At 40.8% G+C, this 24468-nt stretch overlaps 1 long non-coding RNA gene across 1 annotated transcript in view; it reads left to right on the top strand.

Moving 5' to 3' along the window:
* LOC135100397 (uncharacterized) overlaps positions 1-24468 on the top strand; it is a 75926-nt gene that overhangs the window by 42310 nt on the left and 9148 nt on the right. The gene's annotated exons all lie outside the window — the stretch shown is intronic.

Raw genomic sequence — 24468 nt, 5'->3', positions numbered from 1 at the left:
TTGGCAAGTCTTTCACCAACTAGATTATTTTTCGGCTTCATTTCTGTATTAGGAGTGGTTAAATTGCTTCAGTCATTTTCCGGTTAGTTTGTTATTTCATTTTTTCAGCATTACGAATCGTTGAGGTGCTTGCATCTTCTAGCTATAGTTTACTCTAGACACCTTCACTGAGCAAGTGTAAAACTAGAGCCATTGATAGGTTTGAACTATTTGACCTCTCCTTTTCGTGTTTGTGCATAGTGCTGGTCCGAATTGTACCCTTCATTTACTTCACAGCCATCAACAGTGGGAAGAATCCGCACTAAAATCATACAACTTCAGGCATTTAAATACTTCAAGATCTCGGTTACTCTTATTACTGTCAGTGTGGTGTTCCAAATCATAGTGTTCATCTGCACCACAACGCATCATCTATTTCAAGAACTCGATTACTCTTATTACTATCAACGGTGATGTTCCAAATCATAGTGTTCACCTGCACCGCAACGCATCGTTTATTTCAAGAACTCGATTACACGTATTACTGTCAACGGTGGTGTTCCAAATCCTAATGTTCACCTGCACCGCAACGCATCATCAAGCATAAGGAGAAGCTATAACGGTAAAAACATAACTACAGGCATTAAAAGATTTAATTCTAAAACTCGATTACTCATTTTGCTGTCACTGGTGTCTTAGGAAAATATACATTACACTTCCGCCGCAACTTCTATTAAGGTTAAAGGGAGAAATCACACCAATAAAAAATATCGAAGGAAGAAACCACACCAATAAAAAATATAACTACAGTCATCAAAAGATTTTATTCTAGAACTCGATTAGTAGTTTTACTGTCAGTGTTGTCTTTGGAAAATATACAATACACTTCCGCCGCAACATTCTATTAAGGGCGAGGGTAGAAATCACACCAGTAAAAAGTATAAACACACGTTAAAAAGTATAAATACAGACGTGTAAAAAGCTCAAGAACTCGATTACTCGTTTTACTGTCAGTGGTGTCTTTGAACTGTACATTACGCTTACGCCACAACACTCCATGAAGGTCGCGGAGAAAAGCCATCAAAGTAAGAAATGTAACTTCAGATACTAAAATTTCTGGAACTCGATTACAGTTTTTCCTGTCAGTATCGTCTTTGAAAATAAAATACTACACCATTCTCACAACATCTTATTAAGACCGGCGAGAAACCACTGGAATAAAAAAGAAATTAAGTACATAGAGTAAAAGACGTGAACCACTTCATTAAACCTCTGCAGTCAGTGGTACTTTTGGAAATCCTCAACATCCAACTCAAACACTCCATTAAGGTCGGTGAAGAAGCCATTGAAATGAAAATAAAAATGAAGTACAGGCTGTAAAAAAAAACAAAAAAAACACTCCATTATACATTTGCAGTCAGTGACAACTTACACCGCGACATTATAAGACTGGGGGGAAGAGAGTAGTCACAGGGTTAAGTTAAGAAAGTTAGCTTAAGTTAGATTAGGTTAAGCTAAAGATCCAAGACGGCCAGGAGGGAGCCACAGTGAGCCATAGACGGGTGTGTAGGTCAGGTCAGGTTAGGTTAGGTTAGGTTAGGTTAAAGAGCCAACAAGCAGAGAGGCACAGAGGCGGGTGTGTAGCCCGGCCCTGCACTGCCTCCTCTCACACGCTCTGCCTCAAGGCTTAAATAATTCGCGCAGTGTAATTTCGTGACATCACACCCGCGCCAAACTGTTATTATCCGCTGTTTATGTGGCACTCTTACACGATTTAACTTTTTCCTGGCCGAGGAGGTTTGGGAAATTTTAGGTGAGTTTGCTTGTGTCCCTTATATACCTGTGTGTGTGTGTGTGTGTGTGTGTGGTTGTCGGTCTGTCTCTCTGCCTGTTTGTATGTATATTTGTGTTTGTTTGTTTATTTGTACGTATGATTGTGTCTGCCTGTCTGTCTGTCTGTCAGTCTGCCTCATCCCCTCCCTCTCCTCTCCCTCTCCGTCTCCTTCGCCCTCGCCTTAGGTTCCTCCCTCCCTCTTCCTCATACACACACACACACACACACACACACACACACACACACACACACACACACACACACACACACACACACACACACACACACACTTGGCTCCCCTCCCCACACACCTTCTTGTCTCTCCAGCCACGCACATACATAAATAGCCTAAATAGGTGTCTAGAAGCCCTCTAGACGCCTCCACGTGCCTGTCTGGTGATGGAGGAGGCCCGCCCCTCAATTACCATCCCCTCTGTACCTCCTGCACCTCCTCCTCCTCCTCCTCCACGCTTAACCCACTTGGCGTCCGCGTGTAACATTTACTGAAGGGAAGAATGAAGGTGAGAAGCGAAGTGGCGCAGAGCTGAAGGATGGACGTGGAGGAGGTGGAGAGAGGATAGGATGCAAGACAGATGGGCACACAAGAGGAAAGAACGAGGGGAAGAACAGGGGAAAGAAGGGAAGAGTGAGAGTGATGGAAGGAAAGAGGAAGGAGTGTAAAGCAAGGAAAGGAGTAAAAGGAAAGGAAGGAAGAAGGAGAAGGTGAGAAAGAGGGGATATGTAGTGTGTGAGTGGGCAAGAGGGAAGGAGGAAAGGGTGCGAAAGAGGGAAAGGTTGAAAGGGTGATTAAGTTTGCAGGAACGAGGAAGAAAAGGGAAGCAGCGTGAAAGAGGGAAGGAAGGCACGAATGTGGACAGGAAAAGAAGGGAGAAATTATGTAAAAAAATAAATAAAAAAGAGAAGTAAGGAGTGAGTTGAAGAGTTAAGAAAGAGTATGAAAGGGAAAGCTATAAGGAGAGAATAAATGAGAAAAGGGAAAAGAAATAAGAATGGAGTAAGTAAAGTAGTAATGATTATAAAAAAGGAAGGAGGAAATGAGACAGTGAATATGAAAGAGAAAAAAAAGGAAAAACTCGCATGGAAAAAAAAATGGGAAGGAAGGAGAAGTAGAAGACGGAAGAAGAGGAAATAGTAGGAAAAGAAAAGAGAGAGAGAAAAAAAAAAAGAAAGCAGAGTAGCGAGTTGTTACGAAAGAGGAAATAAAATACAAAGGAAAAAGTATATAAACCCGATCACAGTTCAGGTTTAATTTCCTGCACGAGCTTGTTTTGTACTTGTGTTTTGGTGGTGGTGGTGGTGGTGGTGGTGGTGGTGGTGGTGGGCAGTTGTTGTTACAGGTGTTAGCGGCTGTGGTTGTGTTGCTGTTATTGTGTTGGGCCTGTGGTGGTGAATTAGATGGTGTGGAGCTGGGATTGCTGCTGCTGCTGCTGCTGCTGCTGCTGCTGCTGCTGCTGCTGTTGTTGTTGTTGTTGTTGTTGTTGTTGTTGTTGTTGTTGTTGTTGTTGTTTTTGCTGCTATTGCTACTGCTGTTATCGATTTTTTTTATATTATTTTAAAGAGAGAGAGAGAGAGAGAGAGAGAGAGAGAGAGAGAGAGAGAGAGAGAGAGAGAGAGAGAGAGAGAGAGAGAGAGAGAGAGAGAGAGAGAGAGAGAGGTGGGGGACGAAAGTCACTTGGAGTAGATTGGCCACTTGAAATGTTGTTGTTGTTGTTCTTGATGTTGTTGTTGTCGTTTTCTTTTCTTATTGTTCTCCTTCCTATTATTATTATTATTATTATTATTATTATTATTATTATTATTATTATTATTATTATGTAGTAGTAGTAGTAGTAGTAATAGTAGTAGTGGTAGGAGTAGTTGTAGTAGTAGATCATTATCATCATCCCCAATACTTCGCCTTCATTGAAGCTCCAGGTCCTAGAATTGTACAAGCAAATCTCCAAAACTCTCAAGATCATTTGCTCAAGTCCCAAAATGCAGTGACTGTGAATTTTGGTGTGGTAATATTGTCGTGCCCTTAGAGAGAGAGAGAGAGAGAGAGAGAGAGAGAGAGAGAGAGAGAGAGAGAGAGAATGTACGTGGTGTGTTTTACTTCTTTTATTCATTTCCAGCATTTCTTTTTCTCCTGTCGCTAAAAATTATGACCGCGCTGCCAGGGCTTTGTACTTACTCTCACCATTTTTCAGTCCAGTTCACTAATGCAGGAGTAAAGCCACATTTTCTCTCTTTAATCTCTTGTAATTGTCAACACCAGAGGGATCTCCATTATTTCTTATTTATCTTCCTATGACTTGAATTAGTTCAGTGAAGGAATAAAATGACACCTCTGGAACGGGTCGTGGTGTCTGGAACATTTTGTTTTGTTGTTTTTATATGTAAACACGAAGGTAGTTTGGATTCTAGTTTATAATGATGGTAATAGTAGTAGTAGTAGTAGTTGTCGTTGTGGTATTAATATTAGTAGCAGTAGTAACTGCAGCAGCAGCAATAGTAGCAGTGTACTATCAATACATAATCTACAAAGTACCGGTATAGTCCTTACCACCACCACCACTACTACTACTACTACTACTACTACTACTACTACTACTACTACTACTCGGCATGTCATTGGGCGGAGTTTTGGGGATTCACAAGACACACAATACTCTTATATTTTAAAACATTTTCCCAACCCCTGGCATGTCTTGTGCAGCGTAAATAATGAAACAAGAGGGTCCGCGTGCTCTATGTCCTGCCCTGCGGCTTAGCAAGGGGGAGAGGCGGCCTCCACTTAGACTCTGCTTCGATCTGTCCCTTAAAAACTGCTTGAGTCGCAGCTGGCGGTTCCGAGGCAGGCGGCAGTATCCCAAGACGGTACAAGGACACACCTGCCGGTCTGCGTTTTGTACTAAGAGATAAGGAAGAGTCGCTATGATTAAAAAACGAATTTAGATTGCTTATGGAGAGAAATGCGTGTGGCTGGCGTGTCATAAGCAGCGTGTGCGTTGCTTCAGTTCATGATCTCGACGTCTCACCTGCCAGGCCTCTGTGTTTTACTCCGAGATGAAGAGAAGTCTCTGTGACTAATGAGCGAACCAAAAACATCGCTTATGCAAATCATTGTGCCTAGCGTGTGTCAGAAGCTTTGTGTGTGTTGAATCTGTTCATGACCTCGTTGTCACACCTGCCCGGCCCGCGTCTTCTGATAAGAGATGAGCTAAAAGATCGCTGATGCAACGGAGGAGTGTATTAGTGTGTCAGAAGCAGCGTGTGTTGATTCTGTTCATGATCTCGTTGTCACACCTGCCCTGCCTGCACCATAAGAGATGACTTGCTGTGATTAATGAATTAAATTAGCTTAAAAAAAAAAGATCGCCTAGCGTGTGTCAAAGGCAACGTGTGTTGATTCTGTTCGTAATCTCGTTAGTCAGGAGCAGAGGCGAGGCAGGGATGAGTCTTTAGTTTATTCTGGCGGGACACACACCCACCCACTGCCGTCCTCGTGAAATATGCACCGGTGTTAAAAATGCATCACATGTGCTTTTTTCTCTCTGTCTCTCTTTCCTTTTCTGCATAAGTGATGTCGATCTAAAAATTACTCCATTCAACGTCAAAAGTAATTATTTAAAGGGTTGTTTGTTTGTTTATTCTGGACAGTAATTGTGTCTGCTTTAGGGTCACTCTTTGTTGGGAGGGAGGGAGGACCTGGGAATGTGTGAGTACACCTATATATATATTTTGGAGGATTGAGTGTGTGTGTGTGTGTGTGTTAAGACGTCTTGTTTTTAGCTTAAAAATTTGTAAAAAAAAAATAAAAAAAATAAATAAATAAGCGTAGAAGAGAACAGAGGAGGAGGAGGAAAACACGAGAGTAATGAGGTGAATAGAGATGGCAGTGACCTCGACCGTGCATTCTTTCCAAGCACGTGCACGGACACTCAAAACTTGACGTTTGTGTGTGCGTGCGGCTGCGTGCATGCGTGCGTGTTAACCTGCTGGTGTTGGCATGATAACACCACCATTCAGGCAGCACGCATCGTATGGAGTACTTTACATAATGCCACGCAGATGAAGAGAACCCACACTCAGGAATCCAGACAGGAGGCGGCAGGGAGTGGGGAGTGACTGGCTTATGTAACGCAGGTGCTGTCTTGTGTGACGGAGGGAGAGGGAAGGGAGGTGCTGTCTTGAGTGACGGAGGGCGAGGGGAGGGAGGTAAGTTTTATCGGTGTGTTTTATCAAGGAAGTGCTGTACTTTTGATTTTATTTGAAGTAAAGGGATAAAAAATACGCCGGAAGATTAATATTTCAACACGAATAAAAACGTAAAATAAATAAATAAATAAATAAATAAATGAAAAATCACAGAATCACATCGGAACCATATTTCTAAAGTTTCGACCGAATTAACTGCCTCAGTGGCCATTGAAAACAGTCCTAATGAGAGGACAAAGCGTTCAAGAATGGAGACCTCGCTGAACGTGACAGGCGAATCGTGACGCGGGGCTGCTGAGATGAGGGGCGGTGAGGGCTTGTCAAGTCACGGTGGCTGCGGCGGGGAAGTCAGCAGCGGTCCCTCGGCGGCAGGGAATCAATAGCAAGGCTTCTAACACTTCCTTCATAATTCACGGAGAAAATCACTGAACTGTGCTATCCATTGTGTCCATTAAACACACGAGGTGGAGGCGACAGTGGCCTGAACATTGTGTCCCGGAGCTAACGAGGAAAGTTGTGTGTGTGTGTGTGTGTGTGTGTGTGTGTGTGCAAGGGGGAGCGTGAAAATAAGTGGGTGTTGGTTGAGGATTATTTATTTATTTGCATGAGAGAGAGAGAGAGAGAGAGAGAGAGAGAGAGAGAGAGAGAGAGAGAGAGAGAGAGAGAGAGATAAAGGCTGACTGACTCCACATCCAGCCCGTGTCACCAGACACCACAACAAGATAACGCCCATAAGGGCACCGCGTACGGACCGTACGTAGTGCCATTCCCACCATGGTGCGAGCCATCAATCAATAGTCCCTTCTAGATTTGACTTCTAGATTTGACTTACCTTTAGGATTAATGTCAAGTATTTCCCCATCCCCAATGTACATTTTCAGTTTGTTGACTGCCTAAAGAATAAACCGTTTATTATTTTTTTTATTTTATACACACACACACACACACACACACACACACACACACACACACACACACACACACACACACACACACACACACACACACACACACACGATGTTGATAAGAATATAAACCCATTAATTATAAAAGTGAATCATTTTAAAGTAATAACAACAGCATGAGAAAGACGTGGCAATGAAAAAAAATATCAGAGCGTCACACTTTAGGTCTCATTCTCGTTTCTGCGACTCCTAAAGGTCTCCAGTGGCAGTTATCGGGGTTTGCAAGAGAGTTTCCATGATTACTAATAGTTTAACAGGCTTTATTTATTTATTTCCTTATTTATTTGTTGATTTGTTTATTTATTTGAGGGAGAAGATTTTCATTTTTTTTTTTTTTTTTTTTTTGTTATTAATGGCAGTCAGTAAGTCCGTCAGTTAGTCCGTCATTTAATCGTCACTCAGCCAGTCAGTCGGTCTGTTAGCCGGTCAGTCAGATAGGCAGCCGGACATACGTCGAGCGCCAGACGCCATGACTGAAAAGTTTAGGCAGAAATAATGTGTTCCGTATCGCTGCCAAATATAAATATGTTCATTAATTCTATTTTACAGGGAGGCTATTTTGCCATGAAGTATTTAAAGTGAGATCAAATAATATTCTCGTGAATAATTAAATCGGATCAAAACTGATATTTTGCAAATAACTTTTACATATTATTCGTGAAATAAAAACGGTGATCACACGGCCGGGGATCAGCGACACGCGCGCCTGTGACTCCACCAGGACTGAAATAAATGTGGTAGTGGTTTATTTTTAGAGGCTGCTAATTATAAGGTAGAAAAATAAGGTACGCTGAGGTCATGGATGGAGTAATGAGTGCGAGTTACTGTGATATTAATGAGTGGTCAATAATGAATAAATAAATAAAACAGAAAAATATAAAAGCTAGAATGAGAAAAGATGACACGGAAAGTTACGTGAGATTTGTTTTTCTTTTTCACCACAGAGAAATAACATTGTTTTGGATTTACCACACACACAACCATTGTGAAGGAGACTGACAAAACTAGAAGTGTGGGAAAGAGAAGAAACCTGGATAGTTAACATGGGATTTGAGTTGTTTCAGCTCGTGACGTGACCAGCACAGAGAAGCAATACAGTTTAGATTTACCACACAGAGAACCTTAATTGAAGAGATACTGAAAAAGATACAAGTTTAAGAAAGATGAGAAGGAGAATTTTATGGTAGGTTTATGTTATTTTCATCATAGAGACGAAAATTAATATACCTTAGATATTATACACAGGTTACTGTTGTGAGAAAGACGTACAAATGCAAGAAAGAGATAAGACTAGGAGAATTACGTGATGGTTGTTTTTTTCCCCTTCACATAGCTTAGACTTGCCACTCTGGAAACCATCGTGGAAGGACAGAAAAAAAAGAAAAAAAAATACACACGCGCAAGAAAAACAAGATAAAAATTACGTAAGATCTTAGTAATTACCACCACAGAAATGCAATATAGATTAGAATTACCACACACTCACATAGAAAAGTCGTGAAAGAAACACACACACACAGAAAAACACACCCACACCCACACACAATCTAAGAAAGAGATAATACGGACTTTGTTACAAGGTTCAGGGTTATCAATGTTATTTATCTTCGCGTGCACTGAGGAAACATAAGAGATAGATATGTGATGTACGTAGTTGTGTAGTCACCGCCGGACCTCACGAGACATGAATGAATCTGAAGCATACATCAAAGCCGAGATAAAGGAGGATTCCATGTTTTACAATAGCAGTTCCCGGGAGACTGGTCGGTGGGAGGAGAAAACAAGAAACTCCTGTGTGTGACATTCCCATAAGATTAAACAAAGTAATGGTCCAGACAACCTTTTGGGGAGGCGGCTATGCGGGGGGAGGGGAAGGGAGTAAGGGTGTGATAGAGAAAGGAAAACATTGCGAGGGAAGGGTAAGGAAATGTGATAGGGAAGGGAAACATAGAGTGGTGTTTGTGTCTCCAGCGTCATGATTGGATGCGTGTAGGAAGAGTGGGGGGAAGGGAAGCTGTTATATTGCTGTGTCTGTTTGTGTTTATTTATCATATTAGTATTGATGAATAAGTGTAGTGGGTGGGAGGGAAGTTGTCCTGTTGCCGTGTGCTCATGTCTCTCTGTTTGTGCGTGTTTATCATGTCGGTATTAAGGGACGAGTGTTGTGGTTGGGAGGCAAGTTGTTGTATTGTTGTGTCTGTGTTTATTATGTTAGTATTAAGGCGGCAAGGAGGCGCATGATAATTTTAATAGTGTTTTATAAGAAATTTGTCTTTCGAAAGTGGTTTGTTGCTGATCATGCCGTGTTTTTTTTTTTGTGTGTGTATGAGAATCCGGTCAAGGAGAAAATAAATAAATTGAATAAATGTATAAATAAATAAGTAATAAGATGAAATACATTTAAATAAAACCATATTTTTTCTATTTTTATTATTTTTGTTTGCGTAGAACTATTAATTTCTTTCGTTTTGAATCCCATCATAAAGATGAAGTGTATAAGCGACAACAACAACAACAACAACAACAACAACAACAACAACGAACCAGCACCACCAGCACCACCACCACCTCCACCACCACTATAATTATACCATCACCACAACACACACACACACACACACACACACACACACACACACACAGTCGTCTGCAGAAAGGAGGCTGAGGGAGGCCGATGCTTTAATTCAGCACACGGGGCGAGACGCAGATCCATACACACTTCCCTTCTCCAAAATAAACGGCAGCGAGCGTTGGCTAGACATCGCACCTGCAAATTAGGGAGGGAAAGGTGTGCTGTTTCTCCGCTGAGTTTACGGGAGTCTCGCCTCACCTCGCCTTAGATGCCTGGGCGCCTCTAACACTCCGCTCACAAACCCTAGTTTAGTTTTATCTCCGAGCAAGAACACAGAGGCGAGGGCAAACAGAGATAAGGGGAACGACGGGGAAATATCTTATGCTTCTCACACACACCGACACACAAGAGGAGGGGATAAAAAAACGCTTGGAAAACACTATCTATTTCTTTCTTATTCATCTTGTTTAAAGGACGTGAATAAGAAAAAACGCTTGGAAAACCGTCCTCCATTTTTTTTTTTATCTTGTTTGAAGGACATGCGTAAGAGAGGCTGCCCAAGGTGTGTCGAGGTATACGTAGCCGAGTTGGGAGTGATTTAGTATTGAAGAAAAAAAGTACACACACACAACACTAACGCCACCAATCACACTCCCTTTGAGAAGTTTGCTTGGGCGAGACAGTGAGCGAGAATAATGGACGAATGAACTGAGAGGAACAAAGGAGTGTGTGTATGTGTGTGTGTGTGTGTGTGTAGATGTGTGTGTGTGTGTGTGTGTGTGTGTGTGTGTGTGTGTGTGTGTGTGTGTGTGTGTGTGTGTGTGTTGCTTTTTAATTCAAGCACAAAGAGGCAAGGCTGGGTCGGGGATTAGAGAGAGAGAGAGAGAGAGAGAGAGAGAGAGAGAGAGAGAGAGAGAGAGAGAGAGAGAGAGAGAGAGAGAGAGAGAGAGCTGCTTATTCCTTACTGAGAAGATGAAGAGAATTCTGAGTTACAGCACCAGTTTACGAAGATAACCTGAAACTGATGCTTTCCTGCTGAGAAACTTGAGTCGAGGCACGAGGAAAGACTGACGAAAAAAAAAGAACTGCTGAGGTATTACGGATGAAGATACAACTTGGTGTGTTTGTGAGAATATTCCCGCTGCAGGAGGATGGGTGGCGTGAGCTTAGGAAGGACTGCAATGTAAAGGAAATAAAAGGAAAGAGATGAGGCTGTTACCTGAACCCTATTAGTAATATTCCACATACCGTCTCTCAGTCATAAAGAGTTTTGAGATATTTCATTTGTTCTACAGAAACACCTGAACGTTATACAAAGCTTTATACTGGTTGGATACTGGAAAATACATTCTTTTAATCCTTCTTTTCAATAGGGAACTTTAAAAGATTAGACAAGTTTATGGATGAGGATGATGGATGTAAATGGATAACTATGTTTCATGTCATGTGTAGGCCCGATGGCTTCTTGCAGCTTATGTTCTTTATGTTCTAAGCTCCGTTTCGTAACAAAACTGCGTAACATCTGAGCGAATGGAAATGTCTGTACGTAATAGCGTGTGAATATTTACTACGCAATGAAGTTCGCTTACGTAATCAACGCTTCCACACGTATACTTGTCGTGCTACGCTGCCTTACTACTTTGCGTGTTGCAACCACGACTGTACCCAGCTTAAGGCGCCTCCGGTACTAATAAGGCGCCCTACTAAAGAGGTACCAGGTTAGGAGCGGGGAGATGCTGTGACAACAACTGGGACTGGAGCGTCTGATGCCTCGGCTTCTTATTATTAATTACGAGGAACACAGGACGGAGAGGCGGCTCAGGAGAGGAAATGGGTGAGAGTATGTGTGAGTAGGAAGGTTATTGGTGAATATGGGGAACGTGCAACAAAATTATCTGGAGTGTGTGTGTGTGTGTGTGTGTGTGTGTGTGTGTGTGCGTAACTCAGATAGTGGAGTATTTTCCGTGCATTCTCAAGACTGGAGCAACACGCGCTTTAGACTGGAAATCTGACAGCAGCATTTTAGGAGCTTTTCAGATCGTATTTTATATTCCTGCTATATTTTTATTTTTCCCTGACTATTTCTTTTTATTCCTTTTAAAAGCGAAACATTTGCAGCAGACCATTATTCTTCTTTTTCTTTTAATATTTCTTCCTTTCTTTTCACTGTCTCATTTGTCTTTCCATTCGCTTGCTTCTGTACTTGTTGGTGAGGAACTTTACTGCGTGCCTGCCGTCTCTGTCTGTCTGTCTGTCTGTCTGTTTGTCTGTCTATCTGTCTGTCTCTCTGTGGGCTGGTTGGTAGGTGTGTTTACCTAGTTGTATTTACCTGATTGCATTACTACTGCCATGGCCGGGACGTAGCTACACCCAATTTCATGTTTGTTGAAGGAAGAGACCTGTGGATGGTTCTGCTCTCCTTCCCTCTGCCTCTCTCTGCCTCGCGAATTACGGACTTTTACTGATACATTTTGAAAGAATCGGGGCTTTTATACTTGAAACAGTCCACGTCATTCCTTCCTGCTTCGTGAATTGTAGGATTTTGTTATTGATTTTATACAAAAGAGGAAGTTTTACTCTTGAAATGCCTTATAAGACTCTTTGGAGCATAGGAAGTTCACACAAAAGCCGCAAAGTTCTGCCCTGTTGTGAGTGAGTGAGAGGGAGGTGTCCATATATTGTTTTTGTCTTGTTTATGTAAGCTTAAATGAATCTCATACTGCCTTACCTCCGAAGCAACTTTCATCTTAGTGTGTGTGTGTGTGTGTGTGTGTGTCAGAGAGAGAGAGAGAGAGAGAGAGAGAGAGAGAGAGAGAGAGAGAGAGAGAGAGAGAGAGAGAGAGAGAGAGAGAGAGAGAGAGAGAGAGAGAGAGAGAGAGAGAGAGAGAGAGAGAGAGAGAGAGAGAGAGAGAGAGAGAGAGAGAGAGAGCAGCGGGAGTGACGTGTAACCTGCTGAATGTCTTAGCATTTTGTAATCCTTCACAACTTTCACTACCGGTCATGGAGAGCGGGAGTCTTACTGAACTTCCTCGCTAAACAAGTTAAAGATTCTTAGGGATCGTTTGGCCAGAAGCTGAAGAGGCGGAAGCAGTCACCGCGGCAAAGCGTCTTTTAGTCCCTGCACCACTTTACATGTCAAAGTCTGAAGGGTCTAAGCCGCGGGAGCTAAAACTGCAGGAACAAAAGGACGGCCCAGCCAAGACCTCCAGTCCAGTCCTGCCTGTACGCTTGAGCAATGCGGGGCCCGGGAGGCAGCTTCACTTTTCGTCCCGTCCCCAGACAGCCAAGTGCGGGGCTGCCTCTTTTATCAGCGGGGGGACGGCCGGCCCTCCACGGCAACACTTGACCACCTCATTCTGTCCTTGTGTGTCCAGGAGGCCGCTGGACCTCGGTAAACACCGCCCGGAGTATGTCTTCCTATCTCTCCTCACCGAATGAAACTTTTGTCAGCAGTGTTATTACCATTATTTTCATTTTCATGAGTGTGGTGGGCGAGCGCCTGTCAGCCACGCCGCCCACACACATCCCACCTACTCTTTTTTCTCTTCTTTACGAGTATCCAATACTTATATAATTCGGAAGAGAAAATGTGCTCAACGTTCTCTTCTGTTCTTATCCCAAAGTATTTACGTGTACGGAAATTAGTCTGCTCATTTTCTAACTCCGGAACATTTTCTTTCTGGCCAATACTTCCTTCCCGCGTTCCCCGAAGGCTTGGCGAGAAAGCTACGGTGCTCTTACAGCCAGCTAGTCCTTCTTAGCCTCGCCTCCCCTGCGCCCTCGACGTATTGCCTCCATTAGCAGCATGTTTCTGTTCCTTCGTGTACTCTGGACTCCTCAAGGCACGTAGGAGACTAACATTTTTTGCGCCAGAGTGGAAAATTATTATAATATGGTAGGAATATTTTTTTTTTATCCCGCGGCGAGGTTTAAAGGTAAGGGAAATCAGAGCTGCTGACTGATCCATGCTGTAGGTGTGTGTGTTGTTATCTTAAAATGATACACCTTTATTTAGTTTTCATCTATGAACAAGTATACATCTTGAGAAAATTCTTTTAGCAGTTTCCCGCGGAGTGATGCAGGCAGGGCAGGTCCTCGGTGGTGCTTCGGGTTGCGGTGGGCTGCGTCAGGTCGAGGTGGGATGTAGTAAGCCGTAGTGAGTTTGGGCCAATCCATATAAGCCCAAGGCAGTGTGTGGTTGGCGTAGTGTTGGGCTGAGGAAGCAGGAACCAAGTATTGCCCACTCAGCTTTCTATTTTCACTGCTTCACAATGTATTTTTTTCCATAATCACCCATAAATTTTAGGCAGTACCTTTGTACTAGAGCCTCGTGTATTGTTTGTTGTAACCTAGAAAAAATTACCCAGCTGTAATGTCATCTTCTCTGTATATGCAAACACTTTTCCCCCATAATCACTAAGAATTTCTAAGATACTTATACTAGTCTCTTGAATAATAATGTAACCTAGAAAATAAAGAGATAAACTGCTGTAATATGTTAGGCACTTACGTTTCTATTCTTTCTCCCTGTGTGTATGCAAATAATTACTCCCGGTGCCCTGAATATTAAGATGACCAGAACACTGAAAATGTGAGGCGCTTATTAAGGGAAACATTTAAAGCAGCATTTAGAGGAAGAAAATGTGATGGTTTATTGTGATGTACGAGTGGTGGTGGAGTGCAGGTCAGCGGGTCAGAAGGAGGAGAGGGGGGAGGAGTGGGAGCAGGTGGAGGTCAGGCAGCGGACGGAACACAAACTTGATGAAATATGACTTACTCGTGTGCCAGCAAAGTTTTCGTGCCTTCCTTTCTTTCTTTCCTGCTCCTTCCTCTTTCTTTTTTGTTTTCTTTCTTCTCGTCCTCTTTTCTTACATATTCCTGTTTCCTATTTCTTTTGTTTGTTGTTTCTTTTATTTTCCTTGTTTTTATCTTGTCTATTGCTTCTTTCTTCCTTTCGTTCTTTTTTCTTCATATAAATTGGTCTTTTTCCAGATTTTCCTCCTCCATTTCAGTTATTTTAATTATTTTCCTTCATCTGTTTCCTTCCACTTTTTTATTTATCTTCCATTTTATTCTTGTTTCCTTTCTTCTTTTTGTTTCTTTTTTCCTCTTTTCCTATTTATTTTCCTCATTCTTTCCTACTTTTTCATTGTTTTCTTTCTTAATAATTTTTCCCATCACTTTTCTTTCATCCTTCCATTTATTTTTCTTGTTTCTTTAACTTTTCTTTGGTTTTCATTCGTTTCTTCTTTCCCCCTTTTTCCACTTATGTTCCTATTTCTCTCACTTTTCTTCCTTCTCTGCGTCTTTTATTGGCTTTCGTTCTTTCTTTCCTTTCCTCCATTTAATGTCCTCTTCCTTTCCTGCCTTTTCATTTCTTTCCATGCTCTCTTAAATATTTTCTTCAACGTTTCTCTCATCCTCTTTCGTCTTTAGTTTTCTTTACCTTTTTCTTTGTCTTGCCTAACTCTTGGGGTTGTAATATATTGACCTCCCTTTCATAGACCTGTCAATGTCTGCCGTACATTACGCTATACAAGACCGCATACTTACCTGACAAAGCATAAAACATTACCAAGAGAAATATTCATGGTCAATACATCATCTCGGAAACTTTCCATACAAATCTATACAAAGTACATTTTGTAATGTATTCTGGTGCGTCTCTTTTATGTTCTTTCTTTTCGTTCTTCCTATGGTTAGTATTCAGTTTTTTTTTTTATTTATTTCTCATTAGGACGATTTTCAAAGGAAGCAAAGATTATTAGTGTTTTGTTTCTTATCCCATCCATTCATTTCATAACTTCTTAGCACGTCCCTTTTCTTTACATCTTTTGTCTTGTTTATATTCTCAAGCGCTTTGGTCTCTCATTAAGATAAGTGGCTGCAGAGATGATTAGCCATGATCTCATGTTGCTTATCCCATTAATTCATTTCATAACTCCTTGGAGCTCATCAGCTTATTTCTTGATGTCCTTCCTCTGGCTTGTGTTCTGAAGCGCTTTGCTGTCTCAGTAAGACCATGCTCAAAGGCCGCACAGATGTTTAGTCGTGTTGTCATGACGTTCATCCTATTCGTGATGCATGATTCTTTTAAATCATCTTATTAACCTCTAAAGCTCAAGCATACTAAAGCATTATAACATCTTTGAAAATCAGAATTACTTACACAAGAACCTGTTAAATATTAGACATGAAAACACCGTTGAAAAAACATAATGACATCCAGAACAGCCTGTTCAAGGTGTAGAATCTTTGTAAAACACTAACTAGAATCATGGAAACATCCTTAAAGCCTCAACTTCAACTAGAATCTGTCAAAAACATTCACGATAAGGCAAAGCACCAAAACATCTCGGAATACAGTCCTCTCTTCAATCACATTATTCTCTCCTTCCCCCGCTGCGTGGCTCCTTCAGTTTACCTTTTCATACTTTATTGATAATTATTTCTCCTCTCCCTTGTAGTTTGTACTTGTTAGTGTCCGCCTCCCTCTGCGCCGCTTCCCTTCAGCCTGACTTCATTAGTTAACGCGGAGCTGTGCCTTGCCCGGCTCTGCCTTGCCCTGCCTTGCCCTTCCTTGCCTTGCCTTGCCCCTGCCTTTTCTGGGCCGCGCTCCAGATTATACATGCCAGATTATACCCTGGCATGTACACGAGCACCGTCGCCAGCCTTAATTAAGATGAAGTACTCTCCGCGATACAGCCCCACTCACTTAACTACTGACTGAGGCGTGACTCCGCGAGAGTTACAGAGCCGCTAAACGCAGGCTGTCGCGGTGGCGGTGGTGGTGGTGGTAGTGGTGGTGGTGAGTGATTGTGTAATGGTTGGTATTATGCGGTGGTGATGGAGGTGTTAGGTTATGTTTAATGTAAGGTGTATTGGTGGCGGTGGCGGTTTCGTTGTTAGGTGTTGGTGTTGTTGGTGTTGATGGTGGTGTTAATGTGTTAAGGGTTGTTATGTTGTGGTATTGATGGTAGTAGTGGTGATTATGGTAGTGTTAGGTTTGTTATTATAAGGTGAGGTAGTGGTGGTGGTGGTGGTAGTGGTGGTGTAATAATGATAATAATAATGATAATAATAATAATAATAATAATAATAATAATAATAATAATAAAAACAGCAGCAACAACAACACTGGTAGCAGCAAAAGATTATTATGAAAACTAATAGTAATGTAACTTCCTAACATGCTCACCCTTCAACTAATTAGCACCAGTAAGTTTGTCAGGCCGCCAGGAGTCAGTCCCCATAGCACGCGTCACTGGCCCCCTGTACCGGCTGGCGTGCCCTGTGATCCACACACCTACTGTCTCCCCCTCTCAAGTTCCCTTCAAGAGTGTGTTAGGCCTCGTTAGCCTTCTCACTGCCTCTTTCCAGCGCTCTACAAAGGTTGTATCTGCTCAGGGGCCTGTGTTTCCTGCTACCCTTGCCTCCTCTCCTCTACACAAGGGTTGATAGACACCGGCAGGGTGAAGAGGGGCGGTTCTGAATGGGTCTGTCTTATGGAGCAGTTAAGGGATTGGCTGGATTAGTAGCGGGTAGCGGTGAGCGGAGTTAATTGTGTGTAAAGCCAATTGAGGGATAGATCAGAGGCACGTGGAGTGGTGCCGCTGTGGTGTGGGTGTTATGCATCGCTAGTGGTATTACCGTCTTGAAAGGCCAACTGAGCACCTCTTGCCCCTGCGCCGTTTTGCATCTACTCAGGCGCGTCTGGATTGAGGCGGACGTGAAGGGCTGCAGGTGATGGCTGGTGCTGTAATCCCTGGCGTGGACTGGCTACACGTGTCAGAACTCAGGTTATGCTTGTGTGTCAAGACTTGGAAACTGAGGCGTAGTTTGGAATTGTGACCTGTTGAGTTGGCTTCTTAAGCTCTTAGGTTCATAGTATAATTTCCAAATACGTAGTGAGGTTACAAGGATTTTTCCAAATAGTTATACTTCGTTGTTTATGTAGTGCCTCTGAAATAATGAGTTCTGCTGTGTGCAGTTTTATAGTCTTTTCCTAATAATTATTCTGCTCTGTACGTTTTTGTAAAGCCTGGAAAAAAGGAAGTTCTGCTGTGTATTTTTATGGGGTCCCTGGGATAGTCGTTATGCTGTATGCTTTTATTGTCTTCAAATATGATTTCTCCTGTGTGCATTTCTGTAAGGTCTCTGAAACAGCAAATTGCGTCAGGGTTGTGTCCCAGGTGACGTCTGGCCAGCACAGGAGCAGATGGCAAGAGAGGGAACGCTGGATTTCTTGCCAATGGTTTGTTTCCTTTGGGCGACAGCGGATCAGTTCACCTTCCCCTCCAGTAACGGATCACTGTGTACCTCTGCTAATGGCTTCTCCTCTCCCTCCGAGCTGCGTCTTCCAGTTGTCACCTGCCGGGCTTCATTTGTCACCATCCTTAACCATTCTTAACTATCCCAAACTTCTCTATTTTCCGCCATTTCCTTTACACACATACACATTCTCTCTCTCTCTCTCTCTCTCTCTCTCTCTCTCTCTCTCTCTCTCTCTCTCCTCTCTCTCTCTCTCTCTCTCTCTCTCTCTCTCGGAACAGAAAAGTCACGGTCAGTCATGTGATTCAGCAATATTTTTAACACAGTAATGGTTATTGGTATGTTATATCATGAAGATGATCTCAAGGGAACTGACGATTATTAAGTTTACAATTAAGACACTTTTCTAATTTTGGATACTTTTTTTATTTTTTATCCTATAGGAATCATAAATTATTTTTGTCCTTCTTACACACTTACATAAAAATATGCTAGAAAAAGTAGTATATTGTCGGATGTCTTGGCTCGCTTCCCTTCACGGTTGTGTAATAATGTCTTCTCTTCCAGGGAGTTGCTCATCCTGTCATTAACCTCTTTAATCGCTCCTCGAGGCTCCTCTGCTTAACCTCAATATCCTCGTCGTTCTCATGTTCTTATGTCTCCGCGGATGTGCTGTGACGAGTTTTCCGTCTCGTATTAAAAAAGGTTCTCATTATCGTATATTTCAAAGCCTTACATAACACATTGCTGACGTGTTTTCTCTTTACTATTAATCCTTTTTCCACTTTTCTATAATTTATTTCAATTCACCTTGATTTTCGTTACTTATCAACACTCGCGGAGCTCCTGATTTCGCTTTTCATTTCGTTCTTGCCTCAGAAAAATAAAATTGATATAATTTGTCAGACTCTACGCAGATACTTTAGTTTTATCTTATTTGTTTCAACAGTTTTCCTCCCAGTGCCTTTGTTCCAGGCAGCCGTGTGATGATTGTGAATAATATAATTAATACACATACATAATATTTCCGATGTGGATAACCTCGCACTCCACCACTGCCTCCTGGCACGTCAGTCAAATACTTCACGGGAAGGCAAAGCACAAAGAAAGGTTAAGGGACGCACTCTGCTCTGCTTCTACCCAGGAAGACTAAATTTGTTGTTTGTGCAGCAGAGCAAAAACACAGATGTCTATTTATATTAAAAGTTTGCCTCGTTGCTCCTCGCCAAAAATAGAAAATATTTTAACATAATGGAATTTATGCTACATGTCGGTGAAAAAACATTTTAAATTTCTTTTACTCTTTTCATTCATCTTGAAAACATGAGAAATTAATGAGTTAATATTATCATTGCATAATAAGGAGAAAAACAAGTTCGTAGAGAAAAGGTCCCTTGAAAGGTTTAATAACCTAACCTAACAAAGTAAGGAGCCTGCAAAAGGTCAGTCAGTCCACACAAGGGCAGCTCTTGAGCACTTAATAAAGCTTACCACCTGCAATATTCATCCAGGAATTCATCTGACATCTTAAAGAAATTTAATGTCTATGAACTTTGCTGCACGACACTATTTGTAGACAGTTTCTTGCAACTTCCTTCATTTTCTTATGTTCTCATACTCTTATATCAGAATTCTGCACGAGCTTTAAGACCATATTCGCAAACACACTTGCCAGCGTCCCGACTACTTTCAAACGCCTCCATCTGAAGTGACACGGATCTTTAAGGGTGTTTTCATGGTGGTAGTGGCAGATTAACTAGCTTCCTACATTAATAACAACAGAAACACTCTGGAGAACCTGGCCAATCATCTCTGAATATGGACTTCACTATACCAAGTGCCTCATGGATCTCCCCGCCTTCACAGTCTGAGTGTCACTGTGTATTCGCTCATTCCTTCTTTACACTTGTGCTTGAATGGGGCGGGTGATTGCTGCTGCTCAGTCTGTAGGGATGTGCTTCACTCCCTCTCTCCAAATACACGAGCATCTGTCAGACAAATTGTATCTACCTCTCATTCTCAGGTTTCGGAATATCTACTCTAGTGCTCTCTCTCTCTCTCTCTCTCTCTCTCTCTCTCTCTCTCTCTCTCTCTCTCTCTCTCTCTCTCTCTCTCTCTCTCTCTCTCTCTCTCTCTCTCTCTCTCTCTCTCTCTCTCTCTCTCTCTCTCAGTGACTATACGCTCTCCTTTCGTAGTTCATTAGGTTAGGTTAGATTTCTCTTTGTTTATTGGTTGCTTTCTCTTCATTTCTTCTTCCATCTCTCTCTCTCATCAGTACCAAAGTAACTCTCCTTTTATTCTTGCATATTTTTTTTTTCCCTCGCTCAGTAAATTCTTCCCCTCTTCATCCTTACCGGATTGAAATTTCCTTGCCAGAATTTTTTGGGTCAGTTTCAAATTGTGGGATATCTTTCTGGTTTCTGGAAACGTTATTATTTTTTTTTTTTACTTGTCTAGATTATTTCAGACTTAAGGTTTTGTTTGTGACTCTCTCTCTCTCTCTCTCTCTCTCTCTCTCTCTCTCTCTCTCTCTCTCTCTCTCTCTCTCTCTCTCTCTCTCTCTCTCTCATATCCTTTTTCCGTGTTTTCCGTGTCTGTCAAAATGATTCCACGTGTATTCTTTCTTTCTTTCTTTCTTTCTTTCTCTATTTCTTTCTCAGCTCAATTATATCTCCGTGTCTCCTCCGCGCCCCGATTGCTTCCGCGTCGTCCTGTGCTTCAGTCTATGAGCCATGCACGATCTGCCGTTCTCAGAGTGTTGTCGTTTTCTCCCTTGCTGCCCCACCTGTCCCACCTGTCCTCCTCGCTCCTTTGTTTCCAGTTATACCTCTTGCGTTTCTTCCTTTGCATTTTACCTTATCTTTTGTTTCTTGAATACTGGGTCTGTGATTCTCATTATGACTCTCTCTCTCTCTCTCTCTCTCTCTCTCTCTCTCTCTCTCTCTCTCTCTCTCTCTCTCTCTCTCTCTCTCTCTCTCTCTCTCTCTCTCTCTCATTTTTTAAACGTTTATCTTTTAAAATATTACTTTTTTTTTATTTTTGTTCCTCTTGTTTTTCTCAGTCTTTTACTCCTTTTTTTTTTTTTTTAGGCTCGATTGTTTTATTGTTTTACTCTCCATTTACTTTTGGTAAACTTTTTTGGCACTTTTGGTTTTAAGATATTTCAAAATCGTGCTAGATTTTGTCGAGAGATTGTCGAGAGAGAGAGAGAGAGAGAGAGAGAGAGAGAGAGAGAGAGAGAGAGAGAGAGAGAGAGAGAGAGAGAGAGAGAGAGTAGTAGTAGTATTAGTAGCGGTAGCAATGGCAGTTGTGGTAATGGTTGTAGTAGTAGTAGTAGTAGTAGTAGCGGTAGCAATGGCAGTGGTGGTAATGGTTGTAGTAGTAGTAGTAGTAGTAGTAGTAGTAGTAGTAGTAGCGGTAGCAATGGCAGTGGTGGTAATGGTTGTAGTAGTAGTAGTAGTAGTAGTAGTAGTAGTAGTAGTAGTAGTAGTAGTAGCAGTAGTAGTAGTAGTAGTAGTAGTAGCGGTAGCAATGGCAGTGGTGGTAATGGTTGTAGTAGTAGTAGTAGTAGTAGTAGTAGTAGTAGTAGTAGCGGTAGCAATGGCAGTGGTGGTAATGGTTGTAGTAGTAGTAGTAGTAGTAGTAGTAGTAGTAGTAGTAGTAGTAGTAGTAGCAGTAGTAGTAGTAGTAGTAGTAGTAGTAGCGGTAGCAATGGCAGTGGTGGTAATGGTTGTAGTAGTAGTAGTAGTAGTAGTAGTAGTAGTAGTAGCAGTAGTAGTAGTAGTAGTAGTAGTAGTAGTAGTAGTAGCAGCGGTAGCAATGGCAGTGGTGGTAATGGTTGTAGTAGTAGTAGTAGTAGTAGTAGTAGTAGTAGTAGTAGTAGTAGCAGTAGTAGTAGTAGTAGTAGTATTACTAAATGTAGTAGCAGTAGTAGTAGTAGTAGTAGCGGTAGCAATGGCAGTGGTGGTAATGGTTGTAGTAGTAGTAGTAGTAGTAGTAGCAGTAGTAGTAGTAGTAGTAGTAGTAGTAGTAGTAGTAGTAGTAGTAGTAGTAGCGGTAGCAATGGCAGTGGTGGTAATGGTTGTAGTAGTAGTAGTATTAGTAGTAGTAGTAGTGGATCATAACCCTCTTCCCTCTTCCCGTAATACATAAAGTAGATAAGCTCAAGTAAATTAGAATTGAATTTGTATGCATGGGATGTATCCTGTCAAGGAGATGGCTTCCATATCCGACACACACACACACACACACACACACACACACACACACACACACACACAAACGATTATGCCGCTGTAATATAAATGTCTGGCTCGTGAGAGTAATAATGATAAATTTGTTGTCATAATACATTTAACAGTATCACCTGCTTATTTTTATTATTTTCCTTCATTTCACCTTTTGTTTCTTTTTTAAATTAATGTAAGTAACAAGAATTAAATGGAAGTAGTCTTTGGGAAATAGCATCCAGTTTAATAACATGTTCTTTATTTATTTTCTTGGTTTGAATTCCTTGCTTCATGTGACCTTCTGTTTCCTTTTATAATACTTGCAATTCATAGGAAGCACAATAAGTGTCTGGATCGTGGGCTGGAATAACAGTAAATCTTTGTTAGTATCTCCAGTTCACAGTATCATTTTCTTTTGATCATTTCATTTTGACTTTTGACCATGACCTTACTTCATTTTACCTTCCATTCGTTTGTGAAATATTTATAAATAACAGGAGTGGAAATAGATGGTTTTAGACTTAGGAAAATAGAATGGTAGAGTGTGCTTGGTATTTTCAGTTTAGTAATATGTCGTTTCTCTATTTCCTTGGTTTAGATTCTTGTTCTCAATTCACTTTGTGTTATATTTTAGAATGTTTGCAATGTCTGGATCTTGAAGAAAATAATGATAAATCTTTGTTGGCATCTCCAGTTCAACAATATCTTTCTTTCTTCTCTTTCGTATCTCCATTCCTTTGGTTCAATTCGCCTCTCAGTCCTCTTTGAAATGTATATAAGTCACAGGGATTAAAGAAAGTAGACTCAACTCTGGGAAAGAAGAATACATTGTAGATTGTGGCTGTAATCTTCAATTATTTTCAGTTCCTTAAATTTCTTTATCTTGTATTACTTGTTCTTGATTTTGTTTTACTTTGTATTTTATTTATATTTATTTAGTTTGTGGGAAATGTAGTGGAATAAGTGTCAGTCATCGGGAAAAGCCGTCATAAATAATGTAAACCTTAGCAAAATTCCTTCCCTTCTTTTTTTTCGTTTTTTTTTTTGTTTCACCTCATCTTGTATTTCTTTTCTGTTGTTTCCAGTTTATGGGAAGTTGAATAAATGTCTGAGTGGAAGAAAGAATTATGAATCGTTGCTGTTATCTTTAGTATAGCATTATCTTCTTTACTTATTTTCATTTCTTTGCTACATATCTTCAATGAGACTAATGAGGAAAAACTAAATAATAAGAGTATCTCTATTTTCTCCTTTTTGAAAATGCGAAAGTCATACGAAGTAAAATAGGCAGCATCTAAGTCTCAGAAGAAATAATAATGGCAATAAATCTCTCGTTTTCATTTTTTCGCTTCATTTCACCTTCTCTCCCTTTTTGAAATGTATTGAGGTCAGAGAAAGTAAAAACAATGTGCAAGTAAGTCTTAGAAAGAAATATTTATACAACTGACTTTAATACTGCATCTCTTTCTCTCTTTACTTACTTTCACTTCGTCGCTTTTTTACCGTGCGCTATTTTTCTTTCTGAAATATATCGTTGTCATAGGCAACAATTTATGTTAAGTCTTTCAAAAATGTATAGCAATGTCTATCACCTTTTACTTATTTGCAATTTTTCTTTTACCTATTTGCAATTTTTTGTTCTACTTGACATTCTTCCTTTTTGAAGTGTCAGTAGGACTTTGATCTATCTATATATACCTAGTCACACACACACACACACACACACACACACACACGTATGCGTTACAAGTAGGATTGAAAACATGTACAACTTTTTTCTCTCTTTTATTTATTTTTATTGTTTTACTTCACTCCATCTTCAATTATTTTATGAAATATAATTAAAATAAAAATGCATGTGGATAAGGAGGTAAATAATGACCTACATCTTTCTCTTTTCACTTCACTCTACCTTCTATTCCTTCTTGAAATTTAGGAATTTAAAAACAAAAGAATATATATCACTTTATTGTTTATTCCTTTTTGAAATGTATGTATCTAAAAATTAACCCATCAAGTCTAAGGAGGAAAATAATAACATATACAATTCTCCCTTCACTGATAACGTAAAAACCTTTTTGTTCTTTTTTTTCTTCCATCTTTTTCTTCCTTCCATTTTCTATTCCCTCTTGAAATGTAGGTACGAGCTTCTAAAAATACATGCACACGTCTAGGTTAGAAAATATAAACAGAAATATATCGTTCTCCCTTGTCTCATTTTAATTTTTCGCTTCACTCCTATTCTGTTTCGAAATGTATCTAAAAACAAGTGCATATTGTGTCTAAGGAAAAAAAAATATATAACAAAAGTGCATCTTGTTATTTTCCTTATATATATCTTTCTCTTTTACTTATTTTCATCTTTCTGCTTTACTCCACCTCCTCCTCCCTTACCTTTTG

This window comes from Scylla paramamosain, chromosome 5 (genome assembly GCF_035594125.1).
Source record: "Scylla paramamosain isolate STU-SP2022 chromosome 5, ASM3559412v1, whole genome shotgun sequence".
Classification (NCBI taxonomy): domain Eukaryota; kingdom Metazoa; phylum Arthropoda; class Malacostraca; order Decapoda; family Portunidae; genus Scylla; species Scylla paramamosain.
This window is presented reverse-complemented; position numbering and strand designations above follow the sequence as displayed.